The sequence below is a fragment of the Bubalus bubalis genome, chromosome 5, assembly GCF_019923935.1.
Source record: "Bubalus bubalis isolate 160015118507 breed Murrah chromosome 5, NDDB_SH_1, whole genome shotgun sequence".
Taxonomy (NCBI): Eukaryota; Metazoa; Chordata; class Mammalia; order Artiodactyla; family Bovidae; genus Bubalus; species Bubalus bubalis.
The window spans coordinates 47,526,005-47,547,679 of NC_059161.1; the positions used below are offsets into that span (position 1 = coordinate 47,526,005).

General features: G+C 37.6%; 1 protein-coding gene and 1 pseudogene across 8 annotated transcripts in view; one reads left to right on the forward strand and one right to left on the reverse strand.

Moving 5' to 3' along the window:
- Nucleotides 1-21,675, reverse strand: part of AKT3 (AKT serine/threonine kinase 3) — a 282,616-nt gene that overhangs the window by 12,510 nt on the left and 248,431 nt on the right. The window lies entirely within an intron of this gene.
- Nucleotides 16,435-21,237, forward strand: LOC102392035 (annotated as a pseudogene).

The following is a 21,675-nucleotide window of genomic DNA, read 5'->3' on the forward strand; positions in this document are numbered from 1 at the left end:
AGGTCTCACCCTTCTAATAAGAAATTAAGCACAAGAAATTCTTAGAGCAGAAAAGGCTTCTACTGAGAATGCAGACTAGGTTTTGCTTATCTCTGCCCACCCTTCCCATCTGTTTCCTTCTGAAGGCAGAAACTTAAATCTGCCTTCACATTAAGGGAAAGATGTTATCTTTTTAGATGAGAGAGAGAATGGCCACCTGAAACTTAAAAAAAAAAACCTGAAACGAACTTTATGCAGTTCTCACCCTACTACAGGGAGCTCAAACTGGGGCTCTATTCAAATATGATTCCACATTACCTGACCACCTCTCTCAAACGCCTGCCCACCCCTGCCCACCACTTTCTACCCTCACACTGCTCTCTCTTCAAAAACTTTTCAACATCCGATGCACATCTACACGCAGAAAAAATGCAGATTTACTGTTATCATAATTGTGTCTCCTCCCCAATAAAACCTAAGTCCCATGAGAGCAAGTCCTTGTAAAAAAGATTTATTGAGGCATGGTTGACATAAATTGTAAATATATCTTAATATAAAACTGTACAAAAAAGTATACAATTCCATGTTTTGACCTATGTATAGCCCCATGCAATAAAGATGATGAACTCACCCGTCACTTGTAAATGTTTTCTCATAACCCTGTGTAATCCCCTCCTCTCTTCTATTCACCTGCAGGCAACAGCTGATTTGCTTTCTGTCATGAATGATTTGCTTATATTTTCTCAACTTCTATGTATTTGGAATCAAATAGTATGTATTCTTCATCTGGTTGTTTTCACTTAGCATGATTATTTTGACACTCATCCACGTCACTGCATGTATTGACAGCTCATCCATTTTACTGCTGGGTAATTTTTGTTGTTCAGTCTCTCAGTCATGTCCTACTCTTTGTGACCCCATGGACTGCAGCACGCCAGGCTTCCCTGTCCTTCACTATATTCTGGAGTCTGCTCAGACTAATGTCCATTGAGTCGGTGATGCCATCCAACCATCTCATTCTCTGTCGCCCCCTTCTTCTGCCCTCAATCTTTCCTAGAATCAGGGTCTTTTCCAATGAGTCGGTTCTTCACATTAAGTAGCTTAATGTAAAGTACTGGAGCTTCAGCTTTAGCATCAGTGCTTCCAATGAATATTCAGGATTGATTTCCTTTAGGAGTGACTGGTTTGATCTCCTTGCAGTCCAAGCAACTCTCAAGTCTTCTCCAGCACCACAGTTCGAAAGCATCAATTCTCTGACCCTCAGCATTCTTTATACTCCCAACTCTCACATCCATACATGACTACTGGAAAAACCATAGCTTTGACTAGACAGATCTTTGTTGGCAAAGTAACGGCTCTGCTTTTTAATATGCTGTTTAGGTTGGTCACTGTTTTTCTTTCAAGGAGCAAGCATCTTTTAATTTCATGGCTGCAATCACCATCTGCAGCGATTTTGGGAGCCTAAGAAAATAAAATGTGTCACTGTTTCCATTTTCCCCCCATCTATTTGCCATGAAGTGATGGGACTGGATGCCATGATCTTCTTTTTGTGAATGTTGAGTTTCAAGCCAGCTTTTTCACTCTCCTTTTTCACCTTCATGAAGAGACTCTTTAGCTCCTCTTCGCTTTCTGCCATTAGAGTGATATCAACTGCGTATCTGAAGTTACTGATATTTTTCCCAGCAATCTTGATTCCAGCTTGTGATTCATCCAGCCCGGCATTTCACATGATATACTCTGCATATAAGTTAAATAAGCAGGGTGACAATATACAGCCTTGATATACTCCTTTCCCAATTTGGAACCAGTCTGTTGTTCCATGTCCGGTTCTAACTGTTGCTTCTTGATCTGCATACAGGTTTCTCAGGAGGCAGGTAAGATGGTCTTGTGTTTCCAGCTCTTGAAGACTTTTCCACGGTTTGTTGTGATCCACACAGTCAAAGGCTTTAAGGCAGTCAATGAAGCAGAAATAGATGTTTTTCTGGAATTCGCTTATTTCTTCTATGATCCAACAGATGTTGGCAATTTGATCTCTGGTTCCCCTGCCTTTTCTAAATCCAGCGTATAAAGCCTCCTCAGACAATCATTTTGCCTTGTTGCATTTCTTTTTCTTGGGGATGGGTTCGGTCACCACTTCCTGTATAATGTTACAAACCTCCGTCCATAGTTCTTCAGGCACACTGTCTATCAGATCCAATCCCTTGAACTATAATGGCCTAGTAGTTTTCCCTACTTTCTTCAATTTAAATCTGAATTTTGCAATAAGGAATTCATGATCTTGAGCCACAATCAGCTCCTAGTCTTATTTTTGCCGGCTTAAAGGTAACATAGATTATGGAACTTTAATTGCCATTTTAATAAAATAAATGTGGTTATCTCACACACCATTCTGTAATGACACACATGGATCAAAAGTACTGGGAACACAGGCCCTGATAGTAAAAACTGTCAACTATTAAATGCTTAGATTTGTCATAGGCACTAATCTGGTGCTATAGCTCCACCTCTTTAAAATAACTCAAGAAAGTAACTAAAATTAGGCAAAGATCCTGATTTATTTAATCTCTAATTCTTCTGAAAAACTGATTTTATGGTTTGTGAGTGTGTGTGTGTGCACGTCTGTGTATTCCAATATACACAGGTATTGGAAAAATGGGAATATGGAAAGAGGATTTATTTCAGACAAAACTAACAGATCTATGACAAACAAGATTTAGTTATATTATCTGCCAAGCTTTTCCATGCCAATTATCCTTACAGATGACCAGAAACTCAAGAACTATTTTTTATTTTTGCAAAATTACTATATAATAGTAATTAATGTCCATAATGTTCACTTTGATTTCATAAAAAAATGCACCAAGGGATCCAAGGTATCAGTCAGTTCAGTTCAGTCGCTCAGTCGTGTCCAGCGCTTTGTGACCCCATGAATCGCAGCACACCAGGCCTCCCTGTCCATCATCAACTCCCGGAGTTCACTCAGACTCACGTCCATCGAGTCGGTGATGCCATCCAGCCATCTCATCCTCTGTCATCCCCTTCTCCTTCTGCTCCCAATCCCTCCCAGCATCAGAGACTCTTCCAATGAGTCAACTCTTCGCATGAGGTGGCCAAAGTACTGGAGTTTCAGCTTCAGCATCATTCCTTCCAAAGAAATCCCAGGGCTGATCTCCTTCAGAATGGACTGGTTGGATCTCCTTGCAGTCCAAGGGACTCTCAAGAGTCCGTATATATCACACTAATATACAGTTGTTATATCATAAATTGACCCCAAGAAAATGACTATTTTAGCTATGACTCTTTGTGAGTCATATTATATTTTAGCTATAACACACATTAAATATTTAATTAATACATCTGGAACTTAGAAGGGCTTTTGACTGTAGGTCTGTGGATAGGTGACACTATTCACAAGCATCCACAGGTACAAGGCATATTTGAAGATTTCAGGAATACTTGGAGAAGAGCTGCTATAAGCAAAGGTAAAAGTGTTCTCATTAGTGAAATGCAAAGGGCCTTACTGAATGCTTCTGTGATAGTGATGATGGGCAAACTGCATGCATTATAAATTCAGGGTTCACTAAGAACCTGCTGAAACAATTTATTCTTTATCCCTCCTCCAGGAGATTTCATAGGTATTGTCTGGCGGCAGCAGCAGTGTGGCAGCCACTCATTACTATTTCTGATTAGAAATGTTCAAGAACATGGGCAAAAGTTAAATGAGTATGTAAATTGGGGAGAAATTTTATATATATAGGCAATTTTCAACTTATAAACCAGCTTATATGTACATTGGAGAAAACCTAAGACTTATTTCAACAGACAGAAAAGAAAATTTAAAAATCCTATACAATGTGGCTCCCAGGCAGTAATATTAAAGTCTATTCAACCTAAAATACAGGAAAGCAATGTTAATAAGGCTACCAACCATTAATCATAATATGTTCATAGAAAAATTCATTTATATTTCTATGAGGATGACCAAGAACCTAGCTCCTTTGCTCAAGTTCCTGTAATGACAACCACCCTCTGTCATTATCACACCAGATCAACTCCCTAGAAAAGAGGCAGTGGTAAGAGAACTCCGAGGTTGAGGGGGACAAGGTTTTGGTGAGAAATGAAGAAAGATAAGTAGCGGATTTAAAAGCTGAGCATGAAAAGATGAAGTCTTTAATTTGCGGAAGAGAGGCAGAGAGGGCAAGCATCGATGAGAGAGGCCACAGGTGAACACATGCTTGTCTTTCCTAAGTTATATATTCAAGCTTCCCCTTGTGGATGTACACTAGGAGTTGAATAGCAGAATGGTAAAATTAAAAGAAATAAGAAGCAGCAGTACCACCTAACCTGGGAAGCTTTTAGTTAAATAGGACTTTAAATGATCTGAATGACTCCACAGGCATACTTTGGAGATATTACTGACTCTGGAACAGATCACCGCAACAAAGCTAAAAGAGCAGTAAGGAGAGCCACGAGAACTTTTTGGTTTCCCAGGGCGTATAAAAGTTATGTTTTCACTGTACTGTAGTCTATAATGTGTGCAATAACATTATGTCTAAATAACATTGCTAAAAAAATATTAAGTATCATCTGAACCTTCAGCGAGTTCTAATCTTTTTGCTGGTAGAGGCTTTTGTGTCCATGGGGGCTTATGTCTGCTGCTGACTGATGAGTGTGGTGGTTGCTGAAGGGTGGGGTGGCGTGGCAATTTCTTAAAACAACTATGAAGTCTGTTGCATCAACTGACTCTTCTTTTCACACATGATTTCTCTGTAGCACGCAATGCTGTTTGACAGCATTTTACCCACAGCAGACCATCTTTCAAAATTGGAAACAATCCTCTTCAATCTTACTGCTGCTTTATCAATCACATTTATGCAATACTCTAAACACTATGTTTTCATTTCAACAATCTTCATGGCATCTTCCTGCGATGGAGTAAACTCCATCTCAAGAAATGACTTTCTTTGTTCATCCACAAGAAGTAACTCCTCACATGTTCAAGTTTTAAAATGAGGTTACAGCAATTCAGGACTATCTTCAGGTTCCAGTTCTAATTCTAGGTCTCTCTCTATTTTTACCACATCTGCAGTTACTTGTTCCATGGAAGTCCTGAACTTCTCAAAGTCATCCATGAGGGCTGGAATTAACTTCTTCCAAACTCCTATTAATGATGAAATTTTAACTTCTTCATGATATGTTGTTAATAGCATCTAGAATGGTGAATCTTTTCCAGAAGGCTTTCAACTTACTTTGCCCAGGTCCAACAGAGAAATCTGTACAGCAGCTGCAGCCTTAAAAAATATCAATCAACTAATAAAACTTGAAAATTGAAATGATTCCTTAATTCAAGGGCTTCAATGGATGTGTCTTCAGTTCAATCGCTCAGTCGTGTCCAACTCTTCACAACCGCATGGACTGCCAACATGCCAGGCCTCCCTGTCCATCACCAACTCCTGGAGTTTATTCAAACTCATATCCATTGAGCCGGTGATACCATCCAACCATCTCATCCTCTGTCGTCCCCTTCTCCTCCTGCCTTCAATCTTTCCCAGCATCAGGGTCTTTTCAAATGAGTCAGTTCTTTGCATCAGGTGGCCAAAGTATTGGGAGTTTCAGCCTCAGCATCAGTCCTTCCAATGAATATTGAGGACTGATTTCCTTTAGGATAGACTGGTTATATCTCCTTGCAGTCCAAGGGACTCTCAAGAATCTTTTCCAACACCACAGTTCAAAAGCATCAATTCTTTGGCGCTCAGCTTTCTTTATAGTCCAACTCTCAGATCTATAAATGACTACCAGAAAAACCACAGCTTTGACTAGATGGACCTTTGTTGGTAAAATTATGTCTCTGCTTTTTAATATGCTGTCTAGTTTGGTCGTAACTTTTCTTCCAAGGAGCATCTTTTAATTTCATGGCTGCAGTCACCATCTGCACTGATTTTGGAGCCCCAAAATAAAGTCTGTCACTGTTTCCATTGTTTCCCCATCTATTTGCCATGAAGTGATGGGACCAGATGCCATGATTTTAGTTTTCTGAATGTTGAGTTTTAAGCCAACTTTTTCACTCTCCTCTTTCACTTTCATCGAGAGACTCTTTAGTTCTTCTTCACTTTCTGCCATAAGTGTTGTGTCATCTGTGTATCTGAGGTTATTGATATTTCTCCCAGCAATTTTGATTCCAGCTTGTGCTTCATCCAGTCCAGCATTTAAAGGCAAAAAGATAGGACACTGAAAGATTAATTCCCCAGGTCAGTACGTGCCCAATATGCTACTGGAGATCAGTGGAGAAATAACTCCAGAAAGAATGAAGAGATGGAGCCAAAGCAAAAACAATACCCAGTTGTGTATGTAACTGGTGATGGAAGTAAAGTCCAATGCTGTAAAGAGCAATACTGCATAGGAACCTGGAATGTTAGGTCCATGAATCAAGGCAAACTGGAAGTGGTCAAACAGGAGATGGCAAGAGTGAACATCGACATTTTAGGAATCTGTGAACTAAAACAGACTGGAATGGATGTGTCTTAGCAGACAGGAAAAGATTAACCTTGCTGTACATTCCCACTAGATGGCTAGGTGCATGGTAATGAGCAGTAGTAATATTTTGAAAGGAATCTTTTTATCTGAGCAGTAGGTCTCAACAGTGGGCTTAGAATATTTAGTAAACTGTGTTGTAAACAGATGCGCTGTCATCCAGGCTTTGTTGCTCCATTTTTAAAGCACAGGCAGAGTAGACTTAGTATAATTCTTAAGAGCCTTAGGATGTTCAGAATGATAAAATGAATACTGGCTTTAATTTAAAGTCACCAGTTGCACTGTGCATGCATGCTCAGTCGCTCAATTGTCTGCCTCTTTGTGACCCCATGGACTACAGCCCATATAGCCTCTGTCCATGGCATTCTCCAGGCAAGAATACTGGAGTGGGTTACCAATTTCCTCTTCCAGGGGATCTTCCTGGCCCAGGGATCAAACCCACGACTCCTGTGTCTCCTGCACTGGCAGGCAGATTTTTTTAACCACCAAGCCACCTGGGAAGCCCCACCAGCTGCATTAGCCCCTAACTCAAAAGAGTCATTCTGTCCTTTGAAGCCTTGAAGCCAGGCACTGACTTCTCCTCTCTAGCTATGGAAGTCCTTGATGGCATCTTCCTTCCAAAAGAAGGCTGTTTTAACTTCATTGAGAATCTGTTGTTTACTATAGCCACCTTCATTAATGATCTTAGCTGGATAATTTGCTGCAGCTTCTTACATAGCACTTGCTCTTTCACTTTGAACTTTTATGTTATGTATGGAGACAGTTTCTTTCCTTAAACCCTGTGAAGCAACATCCAGTTTCAAGATTTTCTTCAGAACCTTCCTTACCTCTCTTGGACTTCAAAGAATACAAGTGTCAGGGCATGGCGCCAGATTAGGCTGTGGCCTATGGGAATGCCGTGGCTGCTTTGATCTTCTATCCAGACAAGCATTAGCAATACTGCTGTTTTGCATTCTTATCATTTGTATGTTCACTGGAGTAGCAGTTTTAATTTCCTTCAAGAACTTTTCCTTTGCATTCACAACTTGGCTAACTGGAGAAGAAGCCTCGTTTTGGGCTTATCTTGGCTTGCAACATGTCTCTTCACTAAACTTAATCATTTCTAGGTTTGGATTTAAACTGGGAGACATGCAATTCTTCCTTTCCCTTGAAAGGGTTATCAATCAGCCTTCTTTCAATAATGTTGTGTCTCAGGGAATAAGGAGACCCGAGAAGAGGGAGAAAAGTGGTGGAACGCCCAGTCTGTGAAGCAGTCAGGACACACAACATCTACTGCGCATCCATTAAGTGTGGCTCACGGAGCCTCCAAACAATTAAAGTAGTAATGTTAAAGATCACTGACCACAGATCACCATAATAAATACAATAATGAAAGAGTTTGAAATGTTTTAAGAATTATCAAAATCTGACAGATACATAAGGTGAGTAAATGTTTTTGGAAAAGTTGCACTGATAAGACTTAATAGGCACAGGGTTGCCACAAACCTTCAATTTGCAAAAACGTGCATTATCTGTGAAGAACAATAAAGTGAAGTGCAATAAAACAAGACCTGCATGTATTCCTTAAGAAGGACAAAGAAGTATGTTTGGAGGATCACTTATTAATGCATTTTAATTGAACTATAAAACATCTGCATTGAAAAACCGAAAATGAACTTTTTGGCCAACCCAACAGAATAAAGAAAGGATAACGTCCATATACAAAGCTAGTGGAAGGATTAAAAGACACAAGTGGTAAAGCCATCTATATCCACCATAAGCAGTTAATAGATATATACAACATTTAGATGTAAAATATGGTATTAAAAACAGTAATCACGAGGGGGGGAGAATACAAATGCAGGATTATTAAAGTACATTTGAAAGTCAGAGATCAGCAACTTGAAACAATTATATATGTATATGTATGGTAGTAATCTCCTGATAACCACCAATAATCTGTAAGAGATACACATACAAAAAATAAATCCAGACATAACACTATAGTCATCAAACCAGGAGAACAAAACAAGAAGGGGGGAAAAAAAAGACCTACACAAACACCCCCAAAACAATTTTAAAAAACAGCAAAAAGAATATACTTATTGATCATTACCTTAAATGTAAATAGACTAAATGCTCAATTCAAAAGACAGAGAGTGGCTGAACAGATACAAAAACAAGACCCATATATATATGCAGCCTACAGACTCACCTCAGATGTAATGACATAGACAGAAAATGAGGGGGCTGGAAAAGGTACTGCATGAACATGAAAATCAACAGAAAGCTGGAGTACAAATAGCTAGACAAAACAGACTTTAAAGACCAATGCCAGAGACAAAGGACATTACACAATGATCAAGGAATCAACCCAAGAAGATACACAGTAATTGTTAATATATATGTATGCACCCAGCATGGGAGGCCTTCAGTATATAGTGAACACATACATAGTGAAAGTTGCTCAGTCATGTCCGACTCTTTGTGACCCCATGGACTATACAGTCCATGGAATTCTCCAGGCCAGAACACTGGAGTGGGTAGCCTTTCCCTTCTCTAGGGGTCTTCCAACCCAGGGATTGAACCTAAGTCCTCAGCATTGCAGGCAGATTCTTTACCAGCTGAGCCACAAGGGAAGCCCAAGAATACTGGAGTGGGTAGCCTATCTCTTCTCCAGCAGATCTTCCTGACCCAGGAATCGAACTGGGATCTCCTGCACTGCAGGCAGATTCTTTACCAACTGAGCTATCAGGGAAGCCCAATACATAAGGCAAATAGAAGTAGAAATTACCAGGAACACAGTAATAGAGGTGGACTTTAACACACCACTTACATCAATGGACAGATCATCCAGACAGAAAATCAGTAAGGCTTAAAATAATGCATTAGACCAGATGGACTTATTCATTTATATATGCATGTATGTTTATGTACATAACTTTATAAAATTATATATTATGTATATAAATCAATCAAGTCCATCTGGTCTAATAAATTATTACACATAATAATTTGTATGTAGTTATATAGAATAATATACATTATTATATAATAACTAAATTTATCCCTAAATATTTTCTTCTTTATGATGTTATTTAACATGGAATTTTCTTAAATTGCTTTTCATGTTGTTTTTATCTAATGTATAGAAATATATTTTGTGTGTGATTTTATTAGCTTCAAGAGGTTTTTGGTGTATTCCTTAGTGTTTCCTACATACAAGATCATGTCATCTGTTAACAGAAGTAGTTTTACTACTTCCTTTTCCATCTGATTGCATTTTATTGCCTGTTCTTTCTAAATCCTCTGACAACAATTTCTAGTATTATGTTGAAAAGAAGAGCATCTTTTTGTTGATATGTTGATATGCTGAAAGTAGGCATTCTTGTCTTCTACCTTATCTTTGGGGAAAAGTTTTCCGAGTTTCATCATTTGAGTGTGTGACCTGTGGGCTCACAAATGGTTTATATTACGATAAGGAAGTTTCTTTCTATTTCTAGTTTTCTAAAGTATAATTTTGTTTGTTTGTTTTGGTTCTTTTACCATGAAAAGAGTGTTGAACTTTGTCAAAAGTTTTTTCTGTACCAACTGAGATCACATTTTTTTTTCTTTATTCTATTAAAGTAGGGTATTACATTGATTGATTTTAGTATGTTGAATTTTTGCATTCCTGGAATAAAACTCACTTCATCAGGACGTATAATCCCTTTAATATGCCACTGATTGGTTTGCTACTACTTTCGTGGGGATTAACTGGGGATCCTGTTGTGTAGTTCTGTTGCTGTGTGTCTGCATAACTTTGGAATCAGGGTAATGCTGCCCTAACAGAGTCAGCAAGCATTCACTACTCTTCAATTTCTTTGAAGAATCTGAGAAGGGGTGGCATCATTTCTCCTTTCAACGTTTGAGTAATTCTCTAGTGACGCCATCTGATCCTGCGTGGGCTTTTCTTTATAGGAGTTTTCAGTTTACTTTGTCCCTCTCAGTCCTTATTAGTGTTTGCTGCTAAGTCACTTCAGTCGTGTCCGACTCTGTGCAACCCCACGGATGGCAGCCCACCAGGCTCCCCCATCCCTGGGATTCTCCAGGCAAGAACACTGGAGTGGGTTGCCATTTCCTTCTCCAATGCATGAAAGTGAAAAGTGAAAGTGAAGTCACTCAGTCATGTCTGACTCCTAGCGACCCCATGGATTGCAGCCTACCAGGCTCCTCCACCCATGGGATTTGCCAGGCAAGGGTACTGGAGTGGGGTGCCATTGCCTTCTCCTATTAGTGTTTAGGTCTATTCAAATTTTCTACTGCTACTTGGGGGGCTTCCCATGTAGTTCAGCTGGTAAAGAATATGCCTGCAATGCAGGAGACCCAGGGTCGATCCCTGGGTTGGGAAGATCCCCTGGAGAACGGCATGGCAACCCACTCCAGTACTCTGGCCTGGAGAATTCGATGGACAGAGCAGAGGAGCCTAGTGGGCTGAAGTCCATGGAGTCGCAGAATTGAACATGACTAAGTGACTAACACATACTTCTACTTGAGTCATTTTGGCAGTCTGTGTGTTTCTAGGGATTTTTCCACTGCATACAGGTTTATCCACTATAGTAGTATATAGCTGTTGACATTATCCTCTTAACAATCCTTTTTCTTTCTGTAAAATCAATATTAATGTTTTTCCACCTGTGATTTTAATATTTTTTTCTCATTTTCTTAGCCAATCTACTTAAGAATCTGTCAATTATGATCTTTTCAAACAATCAACTATTTTTTGTTTTATTGACTTTCTCTATTTTATATTTTCTATTTCATGTATAGCCACTCTAATCTTAATGCAAAAAGCTGGCTAACTTAGATGAGGTGATGAAATTCACTTAAAGAAGTTATAACAGTCTTAAAACTTTTGCACCTAAGAACAGAACTGCAAGTTTAAAGCAAAAGTGATAGAACTAAAAGAGAATTAGTCAACACCACAATTACAGTTCAGGATTTTACTCATCCTCTCTCATTAACTGATAAAAGCAAGCAGTCAATCAGTAAGGATGTAGAATACTTAAAACTATTAACCCACTTGATCTAATTGACATTTATAGAACACTGTATATAACAAAGAAACACATTATTTTCAATGTATATGAAACACTCATCAGCAGAAACCATATTTTTTCATAAAATAAATCTCAAAATTTAAAGTATTTAAAATTATAAAAGTATTGTAGTTCTATCTACAATTCTGTTGTTGTTCCTTAACAACAGAATTAGACTAGAAACCTAAACAGAAGAATAGTTAACAAATCTCCAAATACTGTAAATCAAACAACATACTTCAATAATCTATAGAGTAAAAGAAGATATCATAAGGAAAATTAAAAAGCATCTTGAAATAAAAATTAAATCATAATATGACCAAAAAAACCTACATGATGCAGCTACAGCAACGCTTCAAGGTAGTAAAAGTACAACACTACAAGATCATATTATAAAAGAAGAAAGGATTCAAATGTACTCAGTTTTCAATGTAACTGGCTAAAAGGAAGAGCTAATTTATAAAGCAAGGTAAAAGGAATAGAAAATTAAAGCAAATAATCCATCAACTCAAGTGTCAATGAATTCAATAATTAGATAAAGTATTAAAATTCCTTGAAACGCATGTGAACTACAAAATCTTTTTGAAAATAAACAGATAATTAGAAATGCTGAACATACACTGAATAAACTGAATTTCTTTAGTCTAGGCTCAGATGACTTCACAGGACATTCTATTAACATTGAAAAAAGAAATACAGTAACTCTATGCAAACTTTTCCATAAAATAAAAAAGGGAACACCATTTATTTTTGGTGTCTAGCATTATTATCCTGATTCTAAAACCAGATAGTACATGAAAAGAAAAGTATAGCCCAATGCTCCCTATGAATATCAATGCAAAATCCTAAAATAAAAATACTAACAAAAATCTAGCAATATATAAAAAAGGCAATATACCATGATTGTTTAGAAGTTTATTCTAGGCATGCAAAATAGGTGTAATATCTGAAAATCTATGTGATTCACCATATTAATAAACTAAAGTAGAAACATTATACAATTATCTCTATGAATGCAGAAAAACGTATCTGACAAAATCCAACATCTGTTCATAATAAAAGTGCTCAGGAAATAAAGAGCAGATAATTTGAACCCGAGAGATGGCAAGCATAAAAAACCTATACCTAATATCATAATCAGAAGGGGAAATGTAAATACTATCTCCTCCAAATTAGTAATAATTAAATGTCTATTCTCACCATCTCTATACAACATTGTTCTGGCAATCTCAGTCAATGCAAGGAGGCAAGAAAAAAGGAGATAAAAGGCATACAAGTTGGAAACAGATGACACGATCATCTATATTATATAGAACTTAAAAAAAATGGCACTAAAACTAGTAAGTATGTTCAAACCTGGTAAACTAGTGAGATACACGTAACACCTCCACTAAAGACCTATTTACCTCAATTTCTTTTACTCAGTACATAATGTCTGACTTTCAATAAAAAAATTACAAAACATACTAAAGGGATAAAAATGTATATTTTCAAGATACAAAGCAAGCCTCAGATATGACAGAGAGAGAGATAGATGTTGGAATTATGAGACCAGGAATTTGAAGCAGCTATGACTATTATACTAAAGGCTTTAGTAGAAAAAGTGAACTAACAGAGCAAGAATAGGTGAGTAATACAAGTAGATAAAAGGAATCTCTAAGAAAGCATCAAAGGAAATGCTAGCAGTCAAAAACACTACCACAGAATGCCTTTGTCTTTGATAGGTTCACCAATAGTCAGAACACAGTCAAGGAAATAATTGGTGAGCTTGAAGAAATGTTAATATGCTAAGTCACTTCAGTCGTGTCCAACTCTGTGTGACCCCATAGACGGCAGCCCACCAGGCTCCCCCGTCCCTGGGATTCTCCAGGCAAGAACACTGGAGTGGGTTGCCATTTCCTTCTCCAATGCATGAAAATGAAAAGTGAAAGGGAAGTTGCTCAGTCATGTCCGACTCTTAGCGACCCCATGGACTGCAGCCTACCAGGCTCCTCCGTCCATGGGATTTTCCAGGCAAGAGTACTGGAGTGGGGTGCCATTGCCTTCTACAAGAAATGTTAATAGAAACTTTCAAAACTGAAATACAAAGAGAAACAAGAATAAAAAAGAACAGAATATCCAAGCATTCTGAGACAACTATAAAAGATGTAATGTACATGTAACGGGATTAAGGGAAGAGGAGGGACAGGAAGGCGCCGAAGAAATACTTGAAGCAAGAACAGTATTCCAAAATCAGTGCTAGGCACCATACTACAGATCATTTGGTCTTACATTTAGGTCTCTAATACATTTTGAGTTTATTTTTGTGTATAGAATTAGAGAATGTTCTAATTTCATTCCTTTACATGTAACTGTCCAAGGAAGACATAGATGGCCAAAAGCACATGAAAAGATGCTCAACATCGCTAATTATTAGAGAACTCTGACTCAAAACCACAATGAGGTATGACCTCACATTGATCAGAATGGCCATCGTCAAAAGTCTACAAATAATAAATGCTAGAGAGGATGTGGGGGTGGGGGGAAGGAACCCTCCCTCACTGTTGGCAGGGATGTAAAATGGTACAACCACTGTGCAGAACAGTATGGAGGTTTCTTGAAAAACTAAAATAGAACTGCATATGATTCTGCAATCCCACTCCTGAGCATGTATCTGGGGAAAATCACAATTTAAAAAGGTACATGCACTCCACTTTTCATAGCATCACTATTTACAATATCCAAAATATGGAGCAACCTGAATGTCCACTGACAGATGAATGGATGTACAAAAACGATGTAGCATACATATATACAACAGAATATTGCTCAGACATAAAATAATGCCATTTGTAGCAACATAGATGGACCTAGAGATTATCACACTAAGTGAAATAAGCTAGACAGTGAAAGATAAATATCAAATGATATTGCTAATATGAAAAACCTAAAAAAAAGATACAAATGAACTTATTTCCAAACAGAAAGAAGACTCACAGGCATAGAAAACAAACTTAGAGCTACCAAAGGGGAGAAGCAGTAGGAGAGAGATAAATTATAAGGTTGGCATTAACATTCACACTACTGTATATAAAACAGATAACCAAGAAGGATCTACTGTAGAGCACAGGGAACTATACACCTTATCTTGTAATAACCTATAAGGGACGAGAATCTGAATACAAAGAAAACTATACATACACGTACAACTGAATCGCTGTGCTATACACCCAATACTAACAGGATATTGTAATCAACTATACTTCGATTAAAAAAAACTAATATGATCTAAGACTGTATTAATTGTAGGTTAAAAAAAAAAGTAAGGTGAAACCATGGTAACACTTATCAAAAGAAACCTGGAATAGCCATATTAATTTCAGACAGAGCCGACTTTAGAGGATTGAAAGTTATCATACAAAAAGAAACACTACATAATGATAAAGGGGTTAATTCTCCAGAAAGACATAATAATGCTTAATGTGTCTGCATCTAACGAGAGAGTTTCAAAATACAATAGCCAAAAACTGATAGGACTGTAAGGAGAAATAGATTTAATTCACTATGATAGTTGGAGACTTTTAACATCCCTTTATCAGTAACTGACAGATTCAGAAGGTGGAAAATTAGTAAGGACTGAAAAGCACCATCAGCCAACTGGATCGAGTTGATAGACTACCTCCTCCAACAATAGCAGAATACATATTCTACTTAAGCTCACAGAACATTTACCAAGAGAAACCATATTCTAGGTCATAAAACACATCTTAAAAGAACAGAAATTATACAAAGGTATGCTCTCAGACCACAAAAAAATTAAACTGGCAATCAGTAAGATAAATATATCTGGAAAAATTCCAAATAGAGATCAAATCGGAGAAGGCAATGGCAACCCACTCCAGTACTCTTGCCTGGAAAATCCCATGGATGGAGGAGCCTGGTAGGCTGCAGTTCATGTGGTCATGAAGAGTTAAGACATGACTGAGCGACTTCACTTTCACTTTTCACTTTCATGCATTGGAGAAGGAAGTGGCAGCCCACTCCAGTGTTCTTGCCTGAAGAACCCCAGGGACGGATGAGCCTGGTGGGCTGCCGTCTATGGGGTCGCAGAGTCGGATGCGACTGAAGCGACTTAGCAGCAGCAACAGCAGAGATCAAATAATATAGTTCCAAATAATTCATGGGTCAAATAAGATTTCAAGAAAATTTTAAATATATTTTTAAGTAAATAAAAATAAATACAACTCATCAAAGTTTGTGGGATGCAGTAAAAATAGTCTACATAGGAAAACTTACAGCGCTGAATCACACATTCAAAAAGAAAGCTCTAAAAGCAATCATCTATGCTTCCAGTTTAGGAAGCCAGAAACAGAAGAGCAAATAAAAATCTGAAATAATAAGAAAATAAATAAAAATGAGGGTAGAAATCCATAAATTTTAAAATTGAAAACTGACAGAGAAAATTACCAAAATCACAAGCTGCCTTTTTGAAAAGATCAAGAAAATTGATGAACCTCCACCACATTAAAAAGAAATTGTGTTCTATCAGGGCTTCTGGCATTTACAATAGTGTTTTGTGTACACAAATCCTATTTGGTACAAAAATTTTAATTTTTACATTAAAGATTATACTATTGCTCATCGTGCCAAAAATGACTTCTCAGATTTAACGTTTATATGTTGAACTCTACTGAGCTCAAAATTACTACTGTCCACTTTTCGTGACATTTGACTGTTACACCTCTGTTTATCCTCTTATTTTATCCATTCATTCTGTGTAATTTTGTTTTAGGTGCGATTCTTATACAGAACATCTAGTTACATTTTGTTTTTAACCTACTTCAGGGTTTTAAAGCTTAAACCATTTGCATTTCATATCATAACTAACATGGTTTTGACAGCTGTCTGTGTTCTTTTATATCCTCAGTGCAATGCCTCACAATCAACAAAAGAGAGTAATTTTAAAGTTAAACTGTCAGAACATTTGGTAGATATTTGTGGCTCATTTTTCTCTGATCTGAAGTCTTAGACTGGACTACCATTTGAGTAGGATAAGGAGAGCGTCAATATGAAGCTACCTAGATGCATCTGTTTGGCCTCCTTCTTTTCTCTGTTGAGTGTTTATGTTGTACTTGTCTAACCTTGCTTTACTTAAGAACACAACAAAAAATCACGAACAGTGGCATAACTGCCATCAGTCACCAAATTCTTCATGCTGAATTTTTCAATCAGAAAATAGGAAATCATGATTCAGTCAAGAAAAGTGCCAGTGTAACTTTAATACTATTCCACCACACAAAGAAAAGATACCAGATGGGAGCATGGATCTCCATAAGGCGATGGAGAATGCGACTAGTAGTAAATATAAAGCATTGTTAGCACATTAAAATACAATTGTCTAAAGCTAAACAGAATTATGATATATTGTGATGGTTTATAATATGTGAAAGTAGAATATATGAAAGTGAAGAATGGAAGAGTAAACAGAAATATGCTATTCAAAGTGATATATAATATTAACTGAAGGCACAGTGTGGTAAGTTATACATACAGAAAACTCTAAAACAACTTCACAACAAAAAAACAAAGGAGACTAGCTAATGAGACTATAGCTAAGATACAATCAAAACAAAAATATTCAAAAGAAGGTAGACAAAAAAGGAATAAAATTGCAAGATGGCAGAATTTAAACCCAACTATGTTAATAATTGAATTAAATAAAAGTGGGCTGCACATTCCATTGGAAGTCATATATTGACTAATGAATAAGGAAAAAGCCAAAGTATGGTGCAGTGATTAAGCCCGTGTGTTCCTCTTTCTCCTCCTACCATGGATACAGACCCCATGATGTGCTAAAAAGTCTGGCTGGTGCCAGCTGTCTCCATAATCCACCTTCCGCCTCCCCCAAACCTGCTAAGACTTAGAGAAGCCAAAAGGTGGAGTAGAAAAAGATTACTGGATGACAAGCAGTAAGAATTACAAGGGCTAAATGAGCTCTTCAAACCTGTAGTTGCTGCTCAAACACTAAGTAAAGGTACAGATCGTGAATCTGTGGTACATGCACCGGCGGAGCACCAGGGAGCTAAGTGTAAGTTCTCTCTCGACTGCAGTGAGAAAATGTGATGCAAGCAGTGAAGAACTTGAAAAATATACTATAGATAATTAGCATGAGAATAAACCACAAGCAGTGAGTAAGAAGCACAATAAGGCAGAAAAGAAAAACTCCAAAATTGAGAGTGTGCAAATACTTTCTCGAACTACTAGAAACAACAAACATGGCTGGCTTTGGGTATGCCATGGAGGGGCAGATATCTGCATGCATCATGACACACTTCCTTCTGGATTTATACTGTGTTGTTTATCTTTTTTAAAGAAAGAAGAGAATGCACAGAAAATGTCATTAAAAGATCTACTAGAGTGTTCTGCCCTAAGTCCAAATTCTGCCAAAATAAGTCCACAATCTTTCCTTATATGGAAGGAAAAGGCAAGAAAAGATGGATAAACTTGAGCAAGAAATGGAAAGAAGGACTTCAAAACAGGGTAGGCACGAGTTTTCAGTGGTTGTGAAATGTATGAATTTCGTCCTGAGCTGACTGATGATAACAAGGAGGAAGCAGACAATATCTGTTACACCCAGGGAACAGGTGGAGATGAGGGAGATGATTCAGTGAGGGATATAGATGAGACAGGTATTACTGTAGCCACTCTTCAAAGATTGTAGCACATACACTTCAGAAAGAGATAAAAACAAATTAAGCAAAACTTCCCTGGTGCCTCAGACAGTGAGGCATCTGCCTGTAATGCAGGAGACTCAAGGTTTGACCTTGGATGGGGAAGATGCCCTGGAGAAGGGAATGGTTACCCACTCCAGTATTCTTGCTTGGAGAATTCCATGGACAGAGGAGCCTGGCAGGCTAGAGTCCATGGGTTCACATAGGGTTGGACACGACTTAGCAACTAACACTTTCACTTTTTCATCAGCTACCAACTTTATTTAGATTTCACCAGTTTTTCCACTTAGGGCCCTTTCCTATTCCAAGATCCAATCTAGAATTCCATACTACATGCCACCTTAGTCCCTTCAGTTTGTGAAAGTTCCACAATCATTCTTTGCGTTTCATGAAGCTGACACCTTTAAACCTATCTGACCAATTATTTTGAGGTATATATCTCTCCATGCAGGTTTCTTCAGGTTTTCTCATGATCATACTGAGGTTATTCATTTTGAAGAATACTAGAAAAGTGATACAGCCTTCTCATGCTATCATATCATGGGTTACAAGGATTTTGCAACGTCTGCCAAGGTTTGTTTGTTTTTAATTCTAAAATTACTCTTTTAATCTTTGTAAATATATATTTTGAGAGAGATATGTGGACATGCAAATATTCTGTTTCTTATACTTTTACCCACTAATTTTAGCATTCATTGGTGAATTGCGTACAGCAATTTTTATTCTGGGGTTTTTAATGATAATTTTCTATTTCCTTGATTCCTTCTACCTTTATTAATTGGAATTCACCTATAATGAAGATGGGGCTTCCTGGTGTCTCAGGTGACAAAGAATCTGCCTGCAATGTGGGGGACCCAAGTTCAATCCCTGGGTCAGAAAGATCCCCTGGAGAAGGGAATGGCAACCCACTCCAGTATTCTTGCCTGGAGAATCCCATGGATAGAGGAGTTTGGCAGGATATAGTCCACGAGGTCTCAAAGAGTCAGACATGACTGAGCAACAATACTGCCACTACTTTAATGAAGACATGTCTCTTCTCAATATTTTATCTATTTGTTCAATCACTAATTTCACAGTATAGACTAATGGACATGTATCTTATTCTTTACGTCACATACAGTATTTGTTTTGCTATTGAAATTGTTTCAGCTTTCACCACTGGGAATTACTTAAGGTTGGTTCCTGTGTTCTATTAACATGAACCTTTCCATCTACCTTCTTTTTTTTTTTTTTACTTTCTGGCACCACAAAATTCCTTGGGCTCTTTTACCTTCCCCATCCCAGCTGTGAGATCAACTACTTCTCCAAATAACTTTGATTCTTTTTACTGGAGAATGATATTTAGTAATGAATATTTCAGTGTTAGATATGATTAACGTCATATTTAATGGTAAACAGTGTTTTCTCCCTAGAAACAATGTTTTATCTCCTTAGAAACAAAACCAGGCTGTTAACTCTCATCATTTCTATTCCATATTGTAGAAAGGTCCTAGCCAATATAATAAAGGGAAAGAAATAAAATACATACAGATTGAAAATGAAGTAAAGCTTTTTATTTATATACAATAGTCATTTATTTAGATAACCCTACATCATGTACAAAAAAACTACTAAAACTAATAGCTTGTAGGATACAAGATCCACATACAAAAATCAATCCTATTTCTACTGGTAGCAAACAATATGAAAATAACATTTTAAAGTATCATTCACATCAGAAGACATGAAATACTTATGGATAAATTTAACAAAATATGAATAAGAACGAAACACTGAAAATTATGAAACATTACTGAGAGTAATTAAAGAAGGCCTAAATAAATGAAGAGGTCCAGCATTTTCAAATGCCAATCCTCCCCAAATTCTTCTATAAATTGAACACAGTCTCACAGAAAACTCCCAGCAGACTTTTTTGTATAAAGTTGGCAAACTGAGTATAAAACATATAGAAATTTACCTAGATAAATTCATATAAAACATCCTACCAGAGAATCTGAAAGACTGAAGACACTTCAAAGATCATAATTCCCTGTGGGTGTAAAACAACTTGCCCACTTCCACACAAGAGAGAAGCGGCGGATCTAGGATGAATGCCTCCACCTTCCAGTACTGAGTTATTTAGAGTGCTGAACGATGATGCTCACAGCTAAGATTGATTCATCTCTAACTTTCCCTAGGAAGAGGTTTCACTTTCCCCTAAAGGTGCTCATGCTCAGGCACTAGTCCTGTCTAACTCTGTGGCCCCCTGGACTGTAGCCTGCCAGGCTCCCCTGGTCATGGGATTTTCCAGGCAAGAATACTGGCATGGACCACCATTTCTTCCTCCAGAGGATCTTCCCAACCCAGAGCTCAAACCCGCGTCTCCTGCATCTTCTGCATTGGCAGGCGGATTCTTTACCACTGAGCCATCGCGGAAGCCCTTCCGCTAAACATACCAATATCTTCACACACATCTTCATCTGGAGAGTTTACCATGATACATATCAATAAGAAAATAGCCAATAATCAAGTCATAAATCTATAAAAACAGCAATTCTCCCAAAGCACTTTAGTAAAACTGAAAAATACCTGACCTTAGAGATAAAGAATAAGTTATGCATTTTAAAGATATAAGACCCCTCAAAAATGTTTGAAAACACAGGTAAATTCATGAAAATAGCTACTATATTAACATTCCTATAATTAATTCCTTATTTGTTGTAATACAATACAAACCCAAATAAACCCAATCATATTTCCACCATCTTTTAGAAAGAGTGTCAAAATTTAAGCATGCTGCTATGACATTGTTCTTCAGGTGTATGAAGATGGCTGAGAACATCAGGGCCATCTGACATCCAGGATACCACCCACACCCCCGAGTAAACCTGTAGCAAGTGTCAACGAGTAGAAACTGTGATTTTTGCTGTTGTGCTTCTTTATGCAGGATACTTAACATTTTTGCTCGAATTAAGCTGTAACTATTTTTATCTAAACTCTAACAATTTAAATTCATTTATTCACATACATCATCTAAAGCTATGTTTTCGCAGCTCCTCGCCCTGCCCTTCTTGCTGGTTTCTCCAGTTTCATTCACCACAAGGGAGCTGCCTGGGTATCTTAACAGTACCTTCACTCTGGGCATGCTGAGCCCATGGGGCAGAGACAGGATAAGCCTTGTTTCTTCACTGTGTGCTGGCTGGGTTCTCAGTGCATTCCTTAGGTGATGCCAAACTACAGTATTAACATATCCGACTCTCTGAATAGGACTGAAGAAAATCCATATTTTACCCCTTCTTTAAAGTTAGCAGTGCCATACCAATGCCCCACATTTTGTCTCCTAAGGAAATTTTTCTTTCTGTTTGGTTGTTGTTAGTGGGGGTGGAGTCCTCTTTGGATTTAGTTGTGGCTTATAACTT